Source organism: Stegodyphus dumicola, chromosome 3 (assembly GCF_044657685.1).
Source record: "Stegodyphus dumicola isolate Sdum_Otavi_A_Nest chromosome 3, ASM4465768v1".
Classification (NCBI taxonomy): Eukaryota; Metazoa; Arthropoda; class Arachnida; order Araneae; family Eresidae; genus Stegodyphus; species Stegodyphus dumicola.
This window is the reverse complement of record NC_140770.1, coordinates 14,177,613-14,197,787: the sequence shown is the minus strand read 5'-3', so window position 1 is coordinate 14,197,787 and position 20,175 is coordinate 14,177,613. Positions and strand designations below refer to the sequence as shown.

Sequence of the window (20,175 nt, the reverse complement as noted above, 5' to 3'; positions counted from 1 at the left end):
TCCCGCCACATGAACAATCTACCATGTTGCGACCCCACAGAGCTAGGGCAGACAAGGCAGTACCAGTACGGTCCCTCCCGAGCGTTACTCTGTCCCGAGGACCCTCAGGCCTTCTGTGAAGTATGTTTGTTTCCTGTGGTTGAGACTGCCTAAGTACAGATACTAGCCAGTACTTCCCAGGGATTCCCCTTAGTCAACCCCCGGGAGGGACAGGAGTCATCGTCCTACGAGAGTCTCTTTGCTGATTGCACAAAACGTGACGCTGCCATTAGCATGGGAATGGTACCGTCAAAATGTGGGAAAATGTTCCCTTAGGGTCATCAGCCAAGATTCACTTTGGTCAATGCCGATGACAGAGTACGTGTACCGCGTAAACCACATGAAGCGATGAATCCTTCCTGCCAGCAGAGAATTCTTCAAACTGGTGGAGGTGGTATTCTAGTCTGGAAAGCGCTCACGTGGTCTGAAATGGAGCCCTGACATCATCTGTCTGTTACCGGAATACCCTTGACAACCATCTGTTCCCGTATGCTCATTTTCGATATCCCACTACAGAGATTATCTTTCAACAAGACAATTCACCGTATCATCCCTCCCGAACTGCATCAGAATGGTTGCATGAACATTCCACAGACCTGCACATTATTTCCTGACCATCAGAGTCACCTGACCTGAATCCAACCGAGCACATCTGGGATACAACTGAGAGAGATGTTGGAGGCTCCGACCAACTTCCACCTAATCTTCATAAATTGTGGGAGGTTGTGCAGGAGTCATGAACACGTATGGTTTTCCATCGCTTCCAGTGTCTTACCGAGTCCATGCTAAGACGAATCGCAGCCATAAAAAAGGAAAACGTGATGCTACGCACTACTAGATAGGTGACAGCAGGGCCGGACACCCGGACGGCTTTCAAAGACTAATCGGGTATAGTCCGGGACTCGCTTCATCTAGAGCATAACATGTTTACAACATAAAATACCTAGCGTTGCATTACAGGTAACCCTAATTCAGTTGCTCTTCAGTGTATTTATGTGACACACTGTAGAGACATTAGGTATTTTTTTAAAGCAGACAAGATGAAAAATAGCAAACGCCTTGGCCGGGAATCGAACCACGGACCTTTGGAATACCGGCCCAGTGTGCAGAACCACTACACCACGAAGGACGCTAGGGAAGTGGGAGAAATACCTTATAACACAACAGGCGACATTTTACTTGTTATCTCAGATGGCATGTTCAAGAGTCATTGATCTCCAGTACGGCTGCGCTGGAAAATGCTACTCTCTTTGAACAGGTATTTTGAACAATAATTTCCAGATCCCGTTCAAATTATCAACAAGACATAATAAACATATATTATTACGAAGGGTCATATTTTGATGAAGACAGTAAAAATTAGAAATGCAATTTTTTTAATATAAAAAAAGGTAATTATTTTTAACATGCGGACTGACTGAATTTTTATGGAAGCACCTGTAAGTTTAAATATAGAAATGCATTTCCACATATCATAAAATTATTTTGAATGAAAGTATATTTCAGTTTTTCTCAGTATTATGTTTAGGAAAAACCTTCGTAACGCTCCTAGAATCTATAAATTTCTTCTAGCTCATTAACATTAACAGCCAAGCACAGGTTCATAACAAATCTCGAGAACTTGACGAGCAGACAAACCTACCCGCTTTACTTCAATTTGTCGACGCATTCTTCCTGTTTTTAAATACTTAATAACATATACATAATGAAGTAGTTTAGAAATGAGATACAAGTCAAAATAAATATTCATATCTGTAAATTATACATACACCTTACTGTAAAGTGATTATTAACAGTATACTAATAAAAGTATACATACATCTTGTATAACGATAAAATTATGCACGTAACCTTCATATAGATTATTCGCTCGCAATAACCTTCATTTAGATTATTCGCTCGCAATACATTTAACAATTCTGCGAATAAAACGATGCATTTGCATCTAGAAATATAGATAAAACAACGTCGCACCCTTAGCCATTTTGCGTGTGCGTCTTGCACGTGTATGTACACTATTTCGAATGTTTCTTTAATTCTTTTTCTATACTTCATTCATAAATCAAGTAAATAATATACAAAACACATTCAATCTGTTTAATAACATAATATAAAATTAATTGAAATTATTTTAAACACTGCAATAAAAATAAAAACTGTCAATAACTAAGCAAAGCATAAATCGAAAAATAAAAAAATAATGTAAGAATGACTGGATTTAAGCTTACTCAAGAGCATAGCCATAGGATCCACGGTTCAATCAGATGAATCTGAAACGTAATGAACGAGAACTTTATTTAGTTTACATATATATAATAAAGAAAATTAAATCGATAACTCTGTAATATATTGGTTGATAAATTACTCACTCAAAGCTGTATTATTTAGTGCTCATAAAAATAATAAAGTGAATTCAAACTTAGATTCCACAGAAACTGCCAAGAAGAACAAGAAACGAACATAGCACTGAACACAACCACTGGATAAAATTGAGAAAATTATATACAAACGTTAAAATCTTTTATGAAAAGTCAAAGACTCATAAAAATCATAAAGAGATAGTTTACCTTTCTCGAGGTTTACCGAGAAATATAAAACTCGTGGCCAATTTCTAAGCCTCACAATGGAAACTTTCGGGCCACCAACCGTCGGATGACGTCACGTTAGGACAGAATAAATGACTCTTTTTCCCAAAACGAATTATAAACCTGATTTAAAATGGATTCAAAAGATTTTTTTTTCGTGGCGTCTGTACGTATCCACGTACACTGGTGTCCGAAAGTTAAGCATAATGTGAATAAAGAAGGAACTGTACATCAGAATGGCGGGAAACGTGATATGCGAGTGTAAAATGGTTATAAAATAAGGAAGCAAATCAAAAGAACGCTAATAATTAATTTTATTATCCAAAGTAGCAGCTTGAAAGAAAACTGAGAATAGCAAAGGTTCACACTTTAAACAAAACAAAAAAAAAAAAAAAAAAAAAAACATTAAATAAACTAATGATGCTGCAGTTTAAAAAGGCGTGTGGTCGCCTCTGACAGCCAAGCACGCTGCACAGCGATTTACCATACTTGCTATGAGATGATGAATGAGTTGTGGGCTCAAACGGTTCCAAGCTTCTTGGAGAGTTCTCTTCAGTTTTGTAACGGAGCTTGGTAGATGCGAAAGGGCTGCAATTTGTCTCCCGAGCATATCCCATACATGCTCAATAGTATTTAAATCAGGGGAGTTCGCAGGCCACGACATGCGCTGGATGGTTTACGTTTCAAGGAAGTCATCAACCAGCACCGCTCGGTGATAAGGCGCATTATCATCCATGAATATGAAGTCAGGACCGACAGCACCTCGAAACAAGCGAACATAAGGCTCAAGAACTTCGTCTCTGTATCTTTGACTAGTCACAGACCCCGTGTCAAAGAAACGGAGGTCTGTGCGGCCGTCCATCATAATGCCTGCCCATACCATTACTCCCTTTGATAGAAAATGATATCTTTCCGATATGTTTCTTGGTTCAAAACGTGTTCCACGTTCTCTCTATATCGTTACCCGACGAGAAACAGAACTCAGACTAAACCGAGACTCGTCACTGAACATCACATTGGCCCACTCTCCCACACCCCAATGTTGATGTTTCAAACTCCAGTTCAAACGTGCGCGTTTCTGCGCAGACGTGAGGGGAATGCAAACTGCTGGTCTTCTGGCATACAGGCCAGCATGATTGAGTCTCTTGTAAACAGTTTGTCTCGAAATTCGTATTCCTGTGGCGACTGTGAGCGCCGAACCCAGTGCTCTGGCAGTACTGCCCCTCTGACGTCGCGCACTTATTACCAGATATCGGGCTTGGCGAGGGGTTGTGACTCTTGGTCGACCTAATACTGGTCGTCGGGTAACATCTCCCGTTCTTTGAAACTTCTGCCACAGTCTTGAGATCACAGACTGGTTCACATTCAGAATTCGAGACACTTCGGTTTGTGATCGTCCAGATTCCAGTATCCAACGATTTTTCCTTTCGCAAACATCTCCAATTGGCGTCTTTGTGCCACCATTCACCTTGTTTAATGGTTAACAACGTTCTTTCGCACAGCAGTTGCCCGAAACTTGTCTGAACTGTCTATGCTGCACGAATCGGTTTCTCTGCGTTCCGACATGCGCAGGTGTTTCGCGCAGGACGTAGTCGACTGAAAAGTTTTGCATAAACCCAATGTTTCTTCTTCACCCAATTTCAATCCGCAAGAAATTTGGAATAATTGTACAAATATTTACTCCATGTTTTTCGCATTTTACAATTTAAGCTTAACATTTGGCACCAGTGTACGTATCTATCTCGCATAACTCAAAAACGAGTAGCCTCAGAGTGTTAAAATTTTGTATATAGGACTGTTATAATATGCAGTTGTGTGCCTCCTTTTTGGTTGCAATCGGCTGCACCAAACGTGTATATACTATATTTGTAATAATAAAATTCCATAGTCAAGAATACACTTAAAATTCTACCTGTATGTTCTTTTCATTTTTAATGGCGACGTTCTCTTATTTGAAAGTACGTGGAATTAAATCCACAGCCCCGTAGTCAAGTTGTTTTTCCCGCTTTTTCTACACGTACAGTTTTAGAATGTTCTGGAGATTTTCAAGCGAACTGGATTGGCTGACGAGGCTGACGTCATTTCTTGGAAGATCCGCCTTTCCAGAGGCTATAAAAAGACTTGCAAAAGGAATATCGGGGCTTTTTCTTTAATGTCACGATGCAGTAAACTTCATATAAAAAGTGATTAGTAATTCTTTTTATTTACTCCAGATATCTGATTTTGTAACTGCTATTTCTCCTGAATAATAATAAATGGATCCTGTTTTTTTAAAACTTATCGCCTGATTATTTAAGCTAAGACTACTTTGATGATTGTTCAACAATCTATTTATTCCTGACAAAAGCTGGTACATCACACACACACACACACACACACACACACACACACACATATATATATATATACACCCACTCTGATACTCGGCTCCGTGACCTCAGCTTTTTTTAAATTCTTATACGAGGTCTTTATAATTATGTAAAAACATTCTCGTATATTGGTAAATTGTGCATTTTTGCTTTAAAAATGATTGAATTATATTGTTCGTATCTTCCGGTTAAGATTTTATGCCTTTAGTTAATGTGCATGCATTAGTTGTAGAATTATGAACAATTTAAAAGTTGTTTAAGTGCGGCTAGGTCTAACTTTTTTCTTACCATAGCAGCCATATTTGTTGACATTTGAAACTAAGCAGAATCGTGAATGAAGTCTTTTCTGCACCTTCAGTGACATTTTGCCGAGTGAGAAAAAAAACTATGTTTTTTGCACCGAAAAAAATCTACCTTCTTACCCGCCGGCCAAATTGCTTCTTTTTGAGTAGAAACTAATTTTAATCGTAAAATTTGTTTCTTTTTTTAATTGTTTTAACCGCATTTGGTGTTTTATGTTCTCTATCTTTCAATTTTTAATGAAGATATTTTGTGTTTTTATGTATTTTTGCCTTGCCGCGAAGTGAGAAGTGAATTAATGAATGAGAAATACATCTCTAATGAAATTCGAGGAAATACGTTTAAATGAAATGCAGAAAAAATGCGTATAATTTAACATTTTGTACAAAAAAGTCATGATGTGCACGCATCAGATGTTTTGCGTTAGCTATAAGACGTTCTTAACGAGAATAAAAGGCAAACTAAAACCGGCTGTGACCACAAGTATCTATATTCAACGCCGAATCCATTACCTACAAACATACATCACTGAAACGTGGGCACTTAGCTCTTTTACGAATTTAAAATAAATTTCGTGTTTCAATAAATCGATTGAATACAAATTTATTTAACAAAGGGTTCTTAACACCTTTTCAACCGGATTTTTTCTAAAAAAGTTTATTTTTAAAAATGTACAGTTTATTTTTCTTTGATTTTTGGACACGTTAAACTTTCATCCTTGCGACCGCTTTTACAAAAAGAATTTTGGGAAATTGATAATATTTTGTATTTTTAAAACATTTTTTAAATGAAGCTTCCGAGTACACTTCTCACATCTCACATCTTTAAAAATGTGACTTTGGCAACATTTTTCCTTTCTTATTATTATTGATAGATTTTTGATGAAATCGCATCAATTTGAATAGTTTCATTCTTTTAGAAATATGAGTTTGGCAACAAAGTTTCATCGCATTTCTTATGTCACTGTTTTTAAGAGATTGAGATATTTCATTGTCATTTATATATATATATATATATATAATTTTTTTTTTCTTTTTTGATAAAGTTGTTCTGTAGAGTAAAATTCTGCGCGGAATTTTATGTTTTTTGAGTTGCTTTCATGTTATATTTTGCTTTTTTCACTGTTTGTAAGATATTGAAATGTTTTGCATGATTTGTTTTTTTCTTCAACGGAAAGTTGATTAATTTTTTTCTTAGTAAAATTAGTATTTGTATTAAGGGATATAGCTTATTTCATTTTATTTTTTTCTCTTGAAAATATAAAATAAAATATCATTAATTATATTTTTGCTTTTCAGAATTTTTTGTTTTTTGTATTCTTTTATGTTATTTATTGCTGATTTCACTGTTTTTAAGATATTGAAAAGTTTTGAGTAGTTTTTTTAGAAAACAAAGTTCTTAACCTCCTTTATACCATTTGAGTTCTTAAGATTTTGCAAAGGGAAGTTGGTTAATTTATTTATTAGGTTAATTAATATTTGTATTAAGGAATATTGCTTATTTCATTGTAATTTTGTTATACGTAATAACGTTTTTTATGAAGTTGTTCTGCAGAGTAAAATTCCACCCAGTTTTTAAATTCAACGTTTGGTGTTTCCTTCAGCCATTTTTCCGGTAGATTTAAAATTCAGACGAAGGCTGGCAGAGAAGCTGCTAGTATATTTATACAATCATTAAAATCATTCTACATCTGTTAAGCAGAAAAAAACTCATAAAAAGATAGAAATTTAGAATAAATACCTAACTAGACTTAAATCCTTTACTTGTATAGCCGAATTTCTACAAACTATTTCGCCAACCAACGCGGAGGCTTTAATAATTCAGTTGGTTCATGAATTTCACATAAGCTGAGTTCACATATGCTGAGTTTTTTCCGCTCTTCCTAAAATCTTAGTTTAGGAATTCTAATAAAATTAGTTGGATAGTCTGAAGTGAATTTTCTAGGAATGCTAGTATTAGTTTTACTACTCAGCAGAAGCTTCTGCTACATTCAGGTAATGCGTTGAAATTCTTGCTATTGGTCCTTCTTATTGAAACAACTTAAAATAGCACTGGATTTAACAGAAGGTATTATGTCCTTTTGGTTAATTTAGCAAAATTTAAAAATACTCAATCGAATTTATTTACAGAAGGTAGGTAATAACATCTGTTATTCAAACTTGAAATGTTTAGAACTAACCCGTGGTATAAGAGATTTGTATTTTAATTTTTGACTACGATTTGAATTAGTTTGTTCTCTCATTCTTTTATGCATACCTTTAATAAAAGCAATTTCATTTAACATTATAAAACTACAGAAGAATGTTAGAGCTGTAGAATGTAATATCTCCATTGCGTGATCCTCCCAACCTTTAATGTTGGTATTTTAACATGCCTTTCTGTGAATTAAAATTTAATAATGTAATAATGCGATCGAATTTTGCTTTTTTGGCATAAACTTTAAAGCATTTTAGTAAAATATGAAGAAAGTGTGTAAGCAAGAATTAAGTAGCAATCCTTCTACAATAATGGTTCTGAACATTTTACGCTTAAGGCTGCTATTACATATGATATTTCTTGCCGAAACATAACGTTAAAAGGAACAATTCTGGGAAGCTGACTTCCCAGAACAATCCTATAATCTAAAAAGCATTTTATTAATAACATGAAGATAATAGCACACAACTTTAATGTGAATCGTCATTATTAAAAAATATTTAATAAGTATACATAATCGCTGACCATGCAATTTCAATTTAAAAGTAATTAGCAAAAAACGTAAAGTCGCGCATATACAAACATATTTTAAAACATTATTCCCTTTAATACAAATATATATATATATATATATATATATATATAACAATAACATTCTTTTCACACGATCAGCCCGAAAAACAGCAAATTTGGCGAACTTTTGGCGATGAATAATTTGTAAAGAAATCATCAGAAACAGCACGTCATAAAATATTGCCTACTCTGAAATTTCTACGATTATAGATTTAATGAGTATATAAACATTTAAAAATGACTTAGGCAGTTATACTACAACAAAACGGCAATATATATGTGATGTACCAGCTTTAGTCGTAGCTTAAATTATCAGACGATAAGTTTAAAAAAAAAAACAGGATCCATTTATTATTATTCAGGAGAAATAGCAGTTACAAAATCAGATATCCGGATTTGCCTTAGCTAAATAAAGTAAAACAAAACTAAGTCTCAACCGAGACATATTGACTTTCGTCAAAACATAGAACTTCGTACTTATGCATAACATTTCGGAACAAAACAGAAAGAAAAATTTATAGAAGGTTTTAACTTATCTTTGAGTTTTCGATGCTTGAAATTCCGTCATCCGTTTTTGGCAAAATTGATCCCAAGTTAGAGGTTTCATGGATGTCAATCTTCTCCTTATTGATCTCCGAGTGTCGTCCCCGTTGCTCTTTCTTTTGCGTCCTCTACATGCTGGCCTCTTGACGGAGTAATCGTCTGGTTGTTGACCTTTCCGCTTCTGCCTGGGACGGCTTGTCTTGACGTCCTCCGGTCTGGAGTCCTTCTTGACTTTCTTCTGTTCGTCGTATTTTTGTGCCTCCTGTTGGCGTTTCAGTTTCCGGAACGGCGGCCTTGCTGGCACCTGACTCTGTGGCCGTGTGCGCGTTCTCCTTGATGTGTAATTTCTCCTGCCATCTTTTGTAGGTGGTGTTTTCGTCTTTACCACGGTTTCTTTACCCGGTTCATCTGTATTTTTGTTTTTCTTAAACGCCGAAGTTTGAAAATCATTTTTTCTTTATGATACCGACGTCCGGGTTGTAGAAGTGCTAGGTCTCTCTTCAGTTCTCCGTTTCTTGGGTGGTGGAATAGTTGTTGCAGTCTCTGGCCCTTCTATTTCGTTTAGACTTGAGTCCTGCAAGAAACTTTTAAGGATTTCAAAATCATTTGGATTATAGTATTTTTTCACCTGGTCGGGACTTGCTTTACAGATTTCCCCTCTCTCGTTTTTAAGATATAAGACTACTCCTTTGATTTCCTGAATTACATAGGGGCCTTCAAACTTTGGAGCTAGCTTTGCCATAAAATTGTCTGGGGCACTTGATAAAGAATATTTCCGTTTCAATATTTTATCCCCAACTTTAAAATCTGCTTCACGGCGTTTTCTATCGTAATATAACTTTTGTCTATTTCTTGCCGTATCCGAAGTTTTAAGCGCCTGATCAATCAACTTTTGCACGTCTTGTTGTCTAAATTCCTGCTCTCTTCGTTGCACGAAGAATAATTTATCTAAAGGCGTAATTAACTTTCTGCCTAAAAATAATTCTGCTGGAGTTTTTCCCGTAGTATCATGATGTGCCGTTCTTAAAGCATAAGCTAATTCATTTATGTAGCCATCCCAGCGCTTGTGATGTGTGCTAACGTAACTGCGAATTATTTTTACAATGTTTTTATTAACTCTTTCTGCTATGTTAGCCTGTGGTCTATACGGAACCATTTTGATATGGCGTATATCAAGTCCATTGCATATGTTTTCAAATATTTGACTAATGAATTGTTTTCCGTTATCGCTAATGACTTTTATCGGTGCACCGTATTTTAAAATGTATCTGTGTAAGAATGCATCTCCGACTGTTTTGGCTGACGCGCGTTTAAGTGGAACAATTTCTATCCATTTTGAAAAATGATCTACTATTACTAAAAGAAAAGGATTTTTATTTAACTCGCTCTGGGGAAAGGAACCAAGGAGATCTATGCCTAAAATTTCATTCGGAAATGTAGCGCGAATGCTATTTAAGTACCCGGCCGGGCTGTAATTAATATCATTTATTAACTGACATTGATTGCAGGACCTGACATACGCCGTTACTATTTTGTATAATTGCGGGAAATATACCGCCTCGCGTACCCTTTTTATAGTCTTTCTGACCCCGAGGTGGCCCGCTGTTTTTTTTTCGTGCAACTCCTTCAAAATGCTTAATCGAAGCGAGGCTGGGATGACTGGCTTATACTCAAGATTTTCGTTTGTTGTTTTCGTATAGAATAATAAATTATCTATTATTTCATAGTTTTTTGCTCTATTTCTTATCGCATCGATATCTGTACGCTCAAAGCTTTCGGGGTCTTTCAAATAAGCATAGATATTTCCAAATTCAGGATCAGCTTTCAGTTCAGTAATAACCGTATCTCTAGAATCTAAAATTTTTGAAGTCAACACAGCGCATTTAAGTTCATTACCTTCATCGTCCAGTTTTATACGAGAAAGTGCGTCAGCTACATTGTTTTCCTTACCCGGTTTATATTTTATTGTGATATTATATTCTTGGAGTTTTAAAGCCCATCTTATTAACCTGGGCGTTAGGTTTTTTCCCGAGTAAAGTCTACCAACAGCCGCATGATCCGAAAAGACTGTTACTGGCGATTTGCCGAAATAAACTCGAAATTTATGTACAGCCATTAATACGGCTAATGTTTCTCTTTCTGTAGCTGTATAATTCCTTTGTGTTTGATTCAATGTTTTACTAAAAAATGCCAGCGGATGGTTATTTTGCATAAGAACCGCGCCCACCGCATAGTCTGATACATCTGCCGCAATTTCCAGGTTTTCGTCCCCCTCAGGGAATTTTAAAACAGGGGCATTAATAAGCGCTTCTTTTAATCTTTCAAAAGCTGTGTTCGCTTCCGCTGTCCACGTAAATTTACTCTTTTTTCTTTTGATTACTAAGAGTGGTTCAACAATATTAGCGAAATCTTTTATGAAAGATCGATAGTAAGAACATAGTCCAAGGAAAGACGAAAGTTTCTTGGCGGTGTTGGGCGGTGGGAAATTCTTAATAGCTTTTATTTTTGAATCTTGCGTTTCTATACCCTTTTGCGAAATTTTATAACCGAGATATTTAAGTTCTTTAGTTGCGAACTTGCATTTTGAGGCGTTAATTGTAAGACCGGCCTCTTTTAATAATTTAAAAACTTGTTCGAGGTCATTAATGTGTTGTTCCAACGTATTACTCGTTATAATTATATCATCTAGATAAATTAAAGTAGATTTTCCTAGGACAGGCTTTAGAACAATGTCCATAGCTCTCTGGAATGTTGATGGGGCCCCACACAACCCAAAAGGCATGCGTAAAAATGCATAAGTGCCCGATTTTGTTATAAACGCGGTTTTATGTATATCTTCGGGTCTCATAGCTATTTGATAGTAGCCAGACGTTAAGTCCAAAGTAGACATATATCTCGTCGATTTGATCTGTCTAATGATCTCGTCTATAACCGGCAAAGGGTAAACTGGAAATTTAGTTATGCTATTTAGTTTTCTATAATCGATAGCAAACCTCCAAGCCCTTTTATCCGAAGGAGGAAACTCGTTCTTTTTCCTACATAGTACGACTGGACTCGCGTACTCACTATTTATGGGCGTTATTATTTTATTCTTTAACATCTCCTGAATATGTTCTTCGATGATTAAATCTTTTTGTTTATCACAGCGATACGGTTTAGTCCTACAAGGTTTTTCGGCATTTAATTGAATCTTGTGAGTCACGATCTGACAGTTTCCCGGTTTTTCTGAAAACAAATGAGAAAAATTACTCACCACTTGCTGTATTGCTTTACTTTCCTGGTCATTCAAATGGCTAAGGTCCAATTCAGGTGTCTCCACCGGTTCCACCACCCTCTGGTCCATCTCCAGCACCACGGAACTATCTTGAAAATTTAATTTGGCCCTCGCGGCTCTTAAAAAGTCCATACCTAAAATAAGAGAGTGTTGGAGGTCTTTCACCACAAAAATTAATACATTGAGATTTTCTTCTTTTATCTGTAAGTTTAATGATACTTTCCCGATACAGTGACATGTTTTTCCTTGCGCCGCTATAATTTCCGTATTTCTAGTTTTAAATAGTCGTATCCTATAAAAATTCTTTTTGAAGAACTTTTCACTCGTGAAATTTCCTTCTGCCCCTGTATCGATGAGGGCTTCTACTGGTACATCGCCAACCAGGACTTGTATAATTGGTAGCTGTGAGTTTTTTACGATGACTGTATTTAAATGTCTATTTGAGGGTTTTTTTAAAACTTCCGGGGTCTGGACCCTCCCTTTCACAGGCCCCTCTAGTCGTTTAAAGCTTTCCTTTCAATCTGTGTCTTCTGGGTACGCGGATGCTTATTTTCAAATTTTCTTTTTGGGCCTTGACCTTCGAGTTTCGATGCGTTAGCTTGATAGTTCTTTCCCCCATACGAGCGATTTCCATTTCTGGTTTCCTCCTTCCTTCTGGTACTTTGAGAATATGTTTCCCCTCTCGCTCTTTCCGCTATTCTGCGATTTTGAAATTTCACCGCCAATTCGAAAAGTTCCTGCAATGTGGTTGGGTTTCTAATTTCAAAGTAGTCTTGGACAGCGGGCAACAATCTTGGTAATATTATTTCAATTATCTCCGCATCGGGTTTTTTCCCATACAGCATATCCGTTAACTTGATTTTTCGTAAAATAAAGTCCGTCAATTCTGCTGTATCCCGTTGATAGAAACTATATAGCTCGGCTTCCAGCCGTGCGCGATCTTTCACTATGGGGAAGGCCTTTACTAACGATTTTTTGAAATTTTCAAATGTATACGTCGGGCTTCCAAATTCACCTAGAAGAAATTTGCCGATATTTTTCCACCATAGCGCGGCCTGTCCTCTTAGTGCTGATGTGGCGATGGCAACTTTTTGTCTTTCAGGCACAGGGTAGAGCTGAAAGTGGTTTTCTATACCTTCTAAAAATACGAACACCGAATTTTTTCCGTCGAAATAGACGTTTGGCTTGATTGATGCTCTCAAAGTCTGGACCAGGTATCCAAATCCTTCTAACTGCGTTGTCATTTCTTGGTGTTGTCCAGCGGCTTCCATCCAGTTTTCGGCCATTTCAGTTCGATAAGTGTTCGGGCGCCAATATAACGTTGCGCGCCTCTAACTTGCACGCAACCAAGAGGTGACTGTGAAAGCTTGTATAAACCACAGAGTCTTATAAAGGGTTTAAGTCCCTTTTTATTCAACGTAATAAATTACAATGGCGTCCTCTTGACGCTTACAGACTGTGCCCACTAGGCAGTCAAATAAAAATAAGAACCTGAAAAGAAAGTAAACACAATATTCTAACTACGAGGCTCTCTAAAATAACTAACTCACCGCGTTTTACAAAAGCCGCAGCTAATTCAGCAGATTTGAAGCTCACTGGAACAATTGCAACTACTTCCCGCCAAGCACATAGGCCACAACGCGGGGTTCTTCAATTCTCGATAACTACCTCCGCGCTCGCTAAGTAAGAATAACTCTCCCCGAACTTGTTTCCTTCTATTTAAATCAGAATAGTTCCGCTGATAATTTGAATCCTTGCGCGTTCTACTAAAATTTACATATTCTGGCATTGGCAGTTCTAGGGGAAAGTAAGGCTTGACAGGAAAGATAGTTTAAACTTAAAATAAATGTTAGTTAAAATAAATATAAACCCTACAAACGTATTGGATTGAATCTACTTCGCCAACAGCGCATAAACCACAACAGAATAAATGCATTCTTTAAAACTCACTCTAGTATTTGTTTACCATAGCGACACGCTGGCGCTAGATTCACTTAACAGTATTATATTTCGTTCATATTATAACTCAGAATGCACAAAATTTATATCATTTAAAGAATTATCTAATCGTTGCCACATGTTCTATTCAAATACTATAACAAAGCTAGAATGATGTATAAAAGAAATTAAGCAAACAAAACAAAAAAGGAACAGTTTTTCACAGACGATTGAGTAGTTCTCATTCAATTAATTCAGTTCTCACTTCGCGAGAAGGCAAAAATACATAAAAACCCAAAATATCTATATTAAATTTACGAAGTAAATCTCAAACGCTTATTTCCTCGAAAAAATTCCGAAAAGGATTAAGCATGATTTAATTGGCAATAATAAATGAAGGCGTTATTTTTGTTGATACGAGGTGCCAAATACGAGGTGCACATCTACATATTATAGCAGACTTATATACGGAATTTCAAAGTTCTGAGGCTATTCGTTTTTGAGTTATGCGAGATACGTACGAAGGTACGTACATACGTTCGTACAGACGCCACGAAAAATTCTCTTCAGAATTAACTTTAAAGCAGTTTTATAATTTTTTTGAAGGAAAAGAGTCTTTTATTCTGTCCTTACCTACAGATATCACGCAAAAACATCGTTAAATTGCATTCGATAGCGGTCAAAATGGTTGATTGTGCGGTTGAAATATGCTGCCTGAAACTTTTCGCGATTACAATACTTCGTTTTTACTTCGTACAAGGAAGTAAAAAGCGAGATTAGTCACAGCAACAAATGTAAAAATTAAAGACATTAGACTTTGATCTCAAATACACCTCGTTGAGTGCTTTGCGCAAAGATCACATGAAAAACATTATCTGTCGCAATTCAGTAAGATTTATTAAAAATTTACTATTTGAGTACAGATAAGGGAGATAATCAAAGGAAAATCAAGATTTTAAGTACTACCCAAAATTAAAAAATTTGATCTAGCATTTTTTTTTATTTTGAAAATAAATGTTATTATATTTTTGTCAATTAATATATGTATAATTTTTGTGAATTAATGTACATTACAATTTTTTTAAACGATTGATTAATTAGTCAATGCAGCTAATAAAATATATATATTACAATACTATTTTTGCGTTCTAGGAAAATTTGTGTTGCTCCATACAGACCAAATTTTTAATCAAGAATCTAACCCCCCCCGGTCAATCGTGTCCCGCTTAACCAATGTTAAAATCTGGTCGCCTTATGTATGGCGATCAGAACTTATGTATGGCCTCTGTATATATTACTTCCGAAGAGCTTATTGCTTATTGATCAAAAACAAAATTGCTCATTAATTATTATATATCATGTTGATTTTACAAAACATTTTTCATCCTTGACGGCGAGAAATCCTTGTATACACTCTATTGAATTTGCATAGCCTTTCGTAAAATCTAAATTTTGTTTTGTTTAAACTTCAATCTCAATTTCTTCGGTTTTATTTTTTATCTGGATAGTAACTAGTATGAAATTTCTCTGAAGCATTTGTTTTAAATAAAGATAGTGAAGCAATATGTTCTTGTTCATAAATAGCTGATTATTTTTTTATTTCTATTTCTAAGGAACAAATTCCTTTGAAAAAAATATTTAATATTTTCTCAAGTAAATCAAATACCTTTAAGGAATCTCATTTCTTATTATGTATAACAAAACACTCATGTCATCACATTTTTTTTTCTGCAAGCAGATTATTCTTAGAAGTAACTCTTTATACTTCCACACAGATTTAAACTCTCAGCTTTAAAATAGCTTTAGAAGCTCTAGAAATAATAAAGTGTCAGTATTGTCCTAACTGTTCCTAAAGAAAAGCTGCTTATGGGGTCTGCGTTGAAACGTTCGCTCAGTTTTTCGATAATCCGATTACTAATGAAGATTGGGGATTGAAACCAAACTACTCAGGGAAACAAAGCTGAAATATTTATGTCTGTTTAATTTAATAAATTCTCTAAAATTCTCTACAAGGTGTATTTTAGTTTTGAAACCGTTTCCTTTCAATTCCTGTTTCCCATTTACAACCCCCTTCGAAAATGAGTTAGGAGTAGTATTGATAGGAAGCTCTAATTGAACATTGACAGGAAGCCCCAGAACATTGGTAGTACATAACCATTTCCACTTTAGGACAGCTAATATGCCAGCAATAATGCAGGAAACAACGAAATACACATTATACACAAATTTCCATTAATTGAATTTCCATACTTTCGTTACGCTTGTAGAGACATTGGGTTATTTCGAAGCAGGAGAAATGAAAATGAGCAAAGCCCTTGCCGAGACTCGAACCACGGACCTCTCGATTACGCGCCGAGTGTGCTGACCACTACACCACGAAGGCATGCTACGAAGGCGGGAGAAATACCTTATACGCTCAAGGGAGGCAGCTATCGTAAGGGTAACCAGGCTGGGTCAAACTTCAACACTCTGGGGTCATAATTATCACCGCTCGGACTACGAGGAGCAAAACAACTGCAATAACTTTCATCCAGCAGCTTTCAATCTCTCTGACGGTATCAGTATAAACGACCAACCAATTCAGAGGTACAGTAATAACCTTTTCACAGATGGCTCCAAAACTGAGAACGGCACGGGCAGCGCCTTCTGTAGACTAGAAAATGGAGTTGTAACATTCGAGTGGAAAAGGAAATTAGGCTCGAACAACTCGGTATACCAAGCAGAGCTTCTAGCTATCAGTGCTGCAATTAGATATGCGAACACATGTCAACAGGAGAAATTCTCCATACTCAGTGATTCGGCATCAAGTCTGGCGGCTATCGCAAGTCAAAACAGCCAGAGTCCATTGGTATACAGAATTCAGAAACAGCTTCCGACAATGCCCATTTCGCAAAGACCCACTTTAAAATGAGTTCCCGCTCACACAGGGATTCAAGGCAATGAAGCCGCTGACCTACTGGCCAAGCAGGCAGCCAACTTCACGGATATATTAGAAAGACCAACTAAACTTCCTTGGTCTCATATTAAGCGAACAACTTTGACAAGTCTGCTACAAAATTGGCAAAGTAGATGGACAGAGGCAGAGGTAGGACGAAGGACATTTCGCTTACTGCCAAAAGTTAACATGGAAATAAAGACCCACTGTGCTAGCCTAACACAGTTCTTGACAGGTCATGGACCATTCCCAGTATACCTGAACAGATTCAGACTTAGGGATACTCCTTTCTGCGAATGCGGAGAGGAAGGCGACACGGACCATTATTACTTCCATTGTGTACATACAAGAACCTGGCACTTGAAGAAACCAGCGGACTGTGCCTGGGCAATGTGGACGACTAACACACTCAAAAACAGAAAAGCCCTTGATAAAATAGAGAAAATCTCAGGACACTGCCTAAGCAGAAACAACCGTGGATAATATTATAATGTTTCAAATGTTCAGAACTTAAAGCAGATAACCAGAATAACGCTTAGTGCCTTGCAGTTAACAATATCTAAAAACTGTTATTAGTTTATAATATTCAACCTTGTTACTCTGGAGTCTTCCCCGCCGTGATGGTATATAATTCCGTTTGGTTCATGTCCGTGGTCGGAAGCCATCATAGCGGTGCACTCACTCACTTACTCACTCACCTTATACGCTCAGTTACTGGATAAAAGAAGATTGCCGTATTTGCACCATTTCACCTACATAATATATTATATATGAGAACTTTCTGCTGTAATCGTCCCACGTATTTATCAATTAATACTAAATTCAATTACATATATTGCCATTTAATAATAAATCACATATTAATATTAATACTGATGATTATGGCACTTAGAGCAACCATGGGAAATATTTTTGCAGAGACTTAGGATTTCGAAAGGGAAGGCGGTTAAATCGACTATAATATTACTGGGATTCAACTCATAGATCTTCCAGTGTAAGGGAGGTACTAACTACACTCGTTTGCAAGATGAAGTGATTTTGCACATTATGTTGAATTTCTGAAAACCTAGTGAACAGATTATGAAATTTGATATGAATATATATTTATAACAGAGAAAGAGACATACCATTCGAAAATCGTTTGAAGTACGAATGGTTATCAGTAAAGTGCAAGGATGTCCAAAATCTACATTCTGATATTGAACTGAAAATGAGTCTAATGAGGGGAATGGTTACATCCAGAAAGATCACTCAGCGCTTTTGCAAACTGGACAGGAGGCAGTTCAGGATTTCCTGTGGCAATCAGTCTCACTCCTCCAGCAAAGCAGTTTTCAACTGCGGAATGGTTTTCAAAGAGGATAGCGAGATGAAATTACCATCCATAAAGCGACTTAGACATGCTCTACAAGGTTAAGTTGAGAAAATCTGACTGACCAATCCATCCGGCGAGTATCCTGACTTTCCAGGTAATGATTTCCCATCTGAGTCCTATGTGACGACCGTTGTCATCCATTAACAGAAAACCAGGACCGGATTCCCCCCCAAAAAAGTCGAATATAAGGCTCTGAGATCTTCTCTCTATACCTCGCTGCAGTCAGGGAGCCTTTACCAAACACATACAGCGGTATGGGGCCGTCCAACATAATGCCTGCCCAAACCATTACACCTCCACCACCGTAATGATCTCTTTTTCTGATGACAGAAGGATGGTAACGTATTAGAGGCTCCCTCCTGACACAGATATGCCAAGCATCAGAATGAATCTTCAGTCATCTTGTAAGGATCCCAAGTTTTACTAACGTTTATTTTATTTTAAAACTGTACTATCATTTCTTATTTTCTACTTCCGGGCAGAATTAAATGCTCTAACTTGTTTATGCAAAGTGTCTTGCTAACGCCAAGTATTTAAGTTGTGGTTTTTTGCCAAGAGTTAGAGAGACAGAAGGAGATTTAGGAAGCGAGACGCTTGCCACTGCGGTCTTACGAGTTTTCACTCGGTTGCTGTTTGCCGTTAAGGCCAGAGGTTTGGCCCTCTTGATATTTGAAAACGTATTGTAATTTCAGCAGCTCGGCGTACTACATACGTACCCTTTTAAATAAAGGCCAGTCTTAGTGCTAGGCATTTGTATACTAATTCAAAGTTAGCTTTCAGTTAGAGTTTTAGTTAGTAGTTTTATATTTTTACGTTCAGACCACAAGTGGTTGGTCTTTGTATCCCTAAGTTCGGGAGTACTTGTAAAAGTATAGAAAATAAAGGGTTTCGTATACCCTTCCTGCTTGTGTCGTCTATTTCACAAATTCTGGAACAGAGCTTTAGTAAGTTAACTGTTCTTATTCAGGACACAGTATGTTCCCAAAACAAGTGAGAAGACATACATCTCCTGACAATCTGTAAAACGCAAAGTCTGGTCCAAGGTGCATATTGGCTGCACCATGCTAAACGGTTTTTCTTGCGTGCTGCAGAGAGGGAGATGCTGCAATGAGTAGTCGTATGGTACCCGAGGTTCTTGCCAACGACAACCGCAGTCTTGCATTCTTGCCAAGATGCCTACTTGCCATTTCGTGGACTCGTTTTGATGTCTTATTAGAGAGATTAGTCACAATAACAATAAAAATTCCATATGTATATTTTTAAAGGAACATTCCTCATATTAAATTTTCATTCCTTGGGTGCTACTTTGGCAGACGGTTGCACGGATTTTGGCGATTTTTTGGCGATTTTCCTTTGGCGAGTAATACGACTTATGGTAAACCCATTGCTGGATAAGTTATTTATGGTAACCGATACTTTGTTGTCATTTTATTTTTAAAAAAATGCGTTTTATTGTGCATAAATTCCGTGTTTAAAATATTATTTATGGCTTTTAAATATTAAAAATCAATTTAATTTTGCATTTTTATTTGAAATAAAAATTTTATTGTTTATCATATTTTATGAAATTTTATGTTGTGGGTGATGTAATCAATGACGTCACCTTACTTTAAAAGTAATTCGTTTTAATATATATCAATTTAATCTAATGTTTTAAACATTATTTATGGATTTTAAATATTAAAATACAATTTAATTTTGCATTCTTTAAAAAAATGATTTTATTATGTATGAATTTTTAAATAATTTTAATTCTAGCCGTGATGTAATAAGCTCTCTGATTGGTTGCTGACAATTTGTGCATCTCCGCGTCGTTTTAAAATTTAATTCATATCTTCGAATTCCTTCAAAGATGTTATCTAAATTATGATTCTGATTTTTTTTGTGGTACTCATCAATAAACAACAGGTTAAATACTCAAAAAAATGTAAGTACATATTTTTCTTTTATTTTATAAATGTATACTTCAATTTTTATTAAAAAAAATTAATACACTATTTTCAGAAATTGCTGAGATAATTATTGTCCATATGTTTTAATGTTAATTATAT

The 20,175-nt window shown here is 36.2% G+C and overlaps 1 protein-coding gene across 1 annotated transcript in view; it reads right to left on the bottom strand.

The window, feature by feature from the left end:
• The window catches only part of LOC118188850 (GTP-binding protein Di-Ras2-like), a 548,874-nt gene that overhangs the window by 352,713 nt on the left and 175,986 nt on the right, over positions 1 to 20,175 (bottom strand). The window contains exon 2 of the mRNA XM_085812591.1: positions 2,268 to 2,309. The gene's annotated coding sequence lies outside the window, so the exon portion shown is untranslated. The remainder of the gene's footprint in view (positions 1 to 2,267; positions 2,310 to 20,175) is intronic.